This window comes from Phocoena sinus, chromosome 7 (genome assembly GCF_008692025.1).
Source record: "Phocoena sinus isolate mPhoSin1 chromosome 7, mPhoSin1.pri, whole genome shotgun sequence".
NCBI classification, from domain to species: Eukaryota; Metazoa; Chordata; class Mammalia; order Artiodactyla; family Phocoenidae; genus Phocoena; species Phocoena sinus.
This window is the reverse complement of record NC_045769.1, coordinates 73,225,228-73,231,535: the sequence shown is the minus strand read 5'-3', so window position 1 is coordinate 73,231,535 and position 6,308 is coordinate 73,225,228.

Genomic DNA, 6,308 nt, shown 5'->3' with positions numbered 1-6,308 from the left:
GTTGATTCTGTTAACCGTGGTATGGAATACAGGGGAAAGAGCAAGTGTGAAAAGTAGGAAGACAATGAGATCATTTTTAGATTGTTGAGGTTGTGTTATCTGTGTCATGTCCTAAGATAGAGTTTGAGGTCAGAAGAAGAATATAGTATGTATTTATTGATACAGGAATCATCAATGATAAGTAAGCCTGAGGTTTTCCAACTTCTAGGCAGACTCTGAATGTTATAACTAGGGGTTTTATGCTATTTTTAATGACCCAAATAGTCTCAGATGAATGGCACGTGCGCCTGTAATTTTGGTGTACAAGGTATTATTTTTTTAAATGCCACTGCTTTGTAAATAAAACTCTTCAAGCATTGCGACATGGAAATAAAAACAACAATAACAGTTGGACATAATAGTGAAAAGATTGGGAACCACTATAGAGGTAATACTTGAATCTATATGAAGATGAGTAAGGAATGTAACTTTTATTCCAAGTTTACATAAGGCATCAATCTGTTATAGTCAGAGCTGGGTTACCCCACATTACAAAATGAAGTTCCTTTCCACTTGTCTTTCAACTAATATGACTCTTAACTTACCTTAAGGATTTAGACATAGTTTATGCCATCATAGCACCAGTCCCATCATGAAAAACATCAACACCAAAGGATGAACTGCAGTGAAAATCCTCTACCTGTGGAGGATACTGCATCACATGCTGGAAAGTGCTGAGTTAATCAGAATAATGGGTAAGATAATAAAATTAAGACTGGAGCACCTCCAGATACTAAATCTTTAGCCAGGGTAATTGTAAGGCCAGCTTCATTTCTTACTCTTATTTCAGGAATTAGTCTTGTGTTGTAGTCTAAAAACATGTCTAAAAACATTTGTTTTATATACTTTGTTCAGTTGCCTGAATGCTTACAGCAGGAGGCTAAAGATAATTCCAGTTCCTCATGTACAGAAGTGAACTTAGTGTTCAATATTCTTTTTAGGTTTTGATTCCATAGCAGTGTAACTATTTCTAAATAAACTAGAATACATTCATCTCTTAAAAATTACCATCTTGTTATTATTCCATAATACTACCAACGCTCAGATTAGTTTTGGAATATTTTGGTGAGAAAATGCATTCAAATAATGTTCAAAGTAATCAAGAAAATCACTCTTATGTTCTGAGGAACTTTATTTGAAGGCCAAAGACCTTACCAACGGAAGCTTACTAAGTTTGCTGCCAATGCGTAAATTACTCGACCTTTTTGGTATTGGTTTTGTCATCTGTAAAATGGGCTACATCCTGGCCTATATGAATGGGGCCCTCTGGAATTGTGCAGCATGTAGCCTGAATTGCTGCAAAGCAGTAGCCCAGGCTATATTAAGATGCTTTCATCTGAAACAAAATATTCAAATCGAAATTGCTTATGCAATAAATTATCTCATCTAGCAAAATGTTCAGAGAGAGTGTGGCTCTAAGATTAATTTGATGGCTCATGTCATCAAGAACCAAAGTCCTTTCCATCTCCCTCACTTCCCCCATCTTCAGCATTACTGTTATCATCTCTCAGGTTTGTCTCTGCATAGCTGAATGATGGTTGCAGTAGCTCCAAGCATCATGGCCTCCTATAACCATCTCCAAAGACCAAAAGGGACAGAAATTCTCCTCTGAACAATTCCCCAGAAGACTTCTCTCATATGTCACTGCCCAGGATTATATCACATGCTCATTCTTTAAGCAACTACTTTCAACAGGAATGGAATTACCATGATTGGCTTACTAATTAAAAGATTTATCCTCCTGGGGCTAAAAAAGTGCCCACTTTCCCATGAAGTTTACGGCCAACCAACATCTACAGAGTGGATGGAAGGAAGAAGACAAGACAGCCAGCTACTGAATAGGCAACTAAAGTGTCTTCCACATGAAAAATACCTATACAATAAAAAGCTATTTAACTTAAGTGAAATAATAGATGTGAAAGTAATCCACAACTCAATTATTATGTAAATGTTATGCCTTAACCTTTAAATGGCATCATTCAGTATATTCACCAGTTATATTTACCAGCTAAATTTACCATACTTGGTTTGTGACTTTTCAAATGTTAAAAAAAGCACATTTTTTTGCAGAGATATTATGATCTATAGATAAGGAAGATGACAAAGAGGTTAGTCTTCCCAAATTCTACCAACCAGAGAAAAAAAGCACTGTTAATGTTTTATACATCCCTGCAGAAAAAAAGCACTAACATTTTAGTATATGCATCCCTGCAGTTTGCCCCATGCTAAGTGCATTAAATATATTTTAACAGAATTACTATACATACTATACTATAACCAGCCATTTCACTTAATTTACCAATATTAATATAGATTTTTCATGATAATTTTTAATGGATGAATAGAATCAGCCTTTGTTTTTAAACAGTCACTTCTATATTCAAAAGAATTGAGATTTGCTATAATGAGGATATTCAGAAAAGCAATATTGAAGAAGAGCTGTAAACGTAATTGAAGAATTGGAGGAATCACAGATGAGAACATACCTTTCAAGGCCTTCCACTGTCTCCATACAAACCTGCCATGTAAATGTCTTGTTAGCCTTTGGTGATGTAATGACCTTGCTGAGCTTTCCTTTCATCTCAGTGCAAGGTTTATTCCCAACTGGCTATAAGCCTTAGGTGTCTTTCATTTACTACTGAATCCCTCTTCAAGATTCAACCACATTCTTTGGTATCCATTACCATGATTATTAGGGCTATTTTAAAATTTTTATCTATTTATTTAACAAACTTATTTTTTTTTTTTTTTTTAAACATCTTTATTGGGGTATAATTGCTTTACAATGGTGTGTTAGTTTCTGATTTACAACAAAGTGAATCAGCTATACATATACATATGTTCCCATATGTCTTCCCTCTTGCGTCTCCCTCCCTCCCACTCTCCCCATCCCACCCTTCCAGGCTGTCACAAAGCACCGAGCTAATATCCCTGTGCCTTGCGGCTGCTTCCCCCCAGCTATCTACCTTACTACGTTTGTTAGTGTGTATATGTCCATGACTCTCTCTCGCCCTGTCAAAACTCACCCTTCCCCCTCCCCATATCCTTAAGTCCGTTCTCCAGTAGGTCTGCGTCTTTATTCCTATCTTACCCCTAGGTTCTTCATGACATTTTTTTCCCTTAAATTCCATATATATGTGTTAGCATACGGTATTTGTCTTTTTCTTTCTGACTTACTTCACTCTGTATGACAGATTCTAGGTCTATCCATCTCATTACAAATAGCTCAATTTCATTTCTTTTTAAGGCTGAGTAATATTCCATTGTGTATATGTGCCACATCTTCTTTATCCATTCATCCGATGATGGGCGCTTAGGTTGTTTCCATGTCCTGGCTATTGTAAATAGAGCTGCAATGAACATTTTGGTACATGACTCTCTTTGAATTTTGGTTTTCTCAGGGTATATGCCAAGTAGTGGGATTGCTGGGTCATATGGTAATTCTATTTGTAGTTTTTTAAGGAACCTCCATACTGTTCTCCACAGTGGCTGAACCAATTCACATTCCCACCAGCAGTGCAAGAGTGTCCCCTTTTCTCCACACCCTCTCCAGCATTTATTGTTTCTTGATTTTTTGATGATGGCCATTCTGACTGGTGTGAGATGATATCTCATTGTAGTTTTGATTTGCATTTCTCTAATGATTAATGATGTTGAGCATTCTTTCATGTGTTTGTTGGCATTCTGTATATCTTCTTTGGAGAAATGTCTATTTAGGTCTTCTGCCCATTTTTGGATGGGGTTGTTTGTATTTTTGTTATTGAGCTGCATGAGCTGCTTGTAAATTTTGGAGATTAATCCTTTGTCAGTTGCTTCATTTGCAAATGTTTTCTCCCATTCTGAGGGTTGTCTTTTGGTCTTGGTTATGGTTTCCTTTGCTGTGCAAAAGCTTTGAAGTTTCATTAGGTCCCATTTGTTTATTTTTGTTTTTATTTCCATTACTCTAGGAGGTGGGTCAGAAAGGATCTTGCTGTGATTTATGTCATAGAGTGTTCTTCCTATGTTTTCTTCTAAGAGTTTGATAGTTTCTGGCCTTACATTTAGGTCTTTAATCCATTTTGAGCTTATTTTTGTGTATGGTGTTAGGGAGTGATCTAATCTCATACTTTTACATGTACCTGTCCAGTTTTCCCAGCACCATTTATTGAAGAGGCTGTCCTTTCTCCACTGTACATTCCTGCCTCCTTTATCAAAGATAAGGTGTCCATATGTGCGTGGGTTTATCTCTGGGCTTTCTATCCTGTTCCACTGATCTATCTTTCTGTTTTTGTGCCAGTACCATACTGTCTTGATTACTGTTGCTTTGTAATATAGTCTGAAGTCAGGGAGCCTTATTCCTCCAGCTCCTTTTTTCGTTCTCAAGATTGCTTTGGCTATTCGGGGTCTTTTGTGTTTCCATACAAATTGCGAAATTTTTTGTTCTAGTTCTGTGAAAAATGCCAGTGGTAGTTTGATAGGGATTGCATTGAATCTGTAGATTGCTTTGGGTAGTAGAGTCATTTTCACAATGTTGATTCTTCCCATCCAAGAACATGGTATATCTCTCCATCTATTTGTATCATCTTTAATTTCTTTCATCAGTGTCTTATAATTTTCTGCATACAGGTCTTTCGTATCCTTAGGTAGGTTTATTCCTAGATATTTTATTCTTTTTGTTGCAATGGTAAATGGGAGTGTTTTCTTGATTTCACTTTCAGATTTTTCATCATTAGTATATAGGAATGCCAGAGATTTCTGTGCATTAATTTTGTATCCTGCTACTTTACCAAATTCATTGATTAGCTCTAGTAGTTTTCTGGTAGCATCTTTAGGATTCTCTATGTATAGTATCATGTCATCTGCAAACAGTGACAGCTTTACTTCTTCTTTTCCGATTTGGATTCCTTTTATTTCCTTTTCTTCTCTGATTGCTGTGGCTAAAACTTCCAAAACTATGTTGAATAAGAGTGGTGAGAGTGGGCAACCTTGTCTTGTTCCTGATTTTAGTGGAAATGCTTTCAGTTTTTCACCATTGAGGATGATGTTTGCTGTGGGCTTGTCATATATGGCTTTTATTATGTTTAGGAAAGTTCCCTCTATGCCTACTTTCTGGAGGGTTTTTATCATAAATGGGTGTTGAATTTTGTCGAAAGCTTTCTCTGCATCTATTGAGATGATCGTATGGTTTTTCTCCTTCAATTTGTTAATATAGTTTATCACATTGATAGATTTGCGTATATTGAAGAATCCTTGCATTCCTGGAATAAACCCCACTTGATCATGGTGTATGATCCTTTTAATGTGCTGTTGGATTCTGTTTGCTAGTATTTTGTTGAGGATTTTTGCATCTATGTTCATAAGTGATATTGGCCTGTAGTTTTCTTTCTTTGTGACATCCTTGTCTGGTTTTGGTATCAAGGTGATGGTGGCTTCGTAGAAGGAATTTGGGAGTGTTCCTCCCTCTGCTATATTTTGGAAGAGTTTGAGAAGGATAGGTGTTAGCTCTTCTCTAAACGTTTGATAGAATTCACCTGTGAAGCCATCTGGTCCTGGGCTTTTGTTTGTTGGAAGGTTTTTAATCACAGTTTCAATTTCAGTGCTTGTGATTGGTCTGTTCATATTTTCTATTTCTTCCTGATTCAGTCTTGGCAGGTTGTGCATTTCTAAGAATTTGTCCATTTCTTCCAGATTGTCCATTTTATTGGCATAGAGTTGCTTGTAGTAATCTCTCATGATTTTTTTTATTTCTGCAGTGTCAGTTGTTACTTCTCCTTTTTCATTTCTAATTCTATTGATTTGAGTCTTCTCCCTTTTTTTCTTGATGAGTCTGGCTAGTGGTTTATCTATTTTGTTTATCTTCTCAAAGAACCAGCTTTTAGTTTTATTGATCTTTGCTATTGTTTCCTTCATTTCTTTTTCATTTATTTCTGATCTGATTTTTATGATTTCTTTCCTTCTGCTAGCTTTGGGGTTTTTTTGTTCTTCTTTCTCTAATTGCTTGAGGTGCAAGGTTAGGTTGTTTATTCGAGATGTTTCCTGCTTCTTAAGGTGGGCTTGTATTGCTATAAACTTCCCCCTTAGAACTGCTTTTGCTGCATCCCATAGGTTTTGGGTCGTTGTGTCTCCATTGTCATTTGTTTCTAGGTATTTTTTTATTTCCTCTTTGATTTCTTCAGTGATCACTTCATTATTAAGTAGTGTATTGTTTAGCCTCCATGTGTTTGTATTTTTTACAGATCTTTTCCTGTAATTGATATCTAGTCTCATGGCGTTGTGGTCGGAAAAGATAC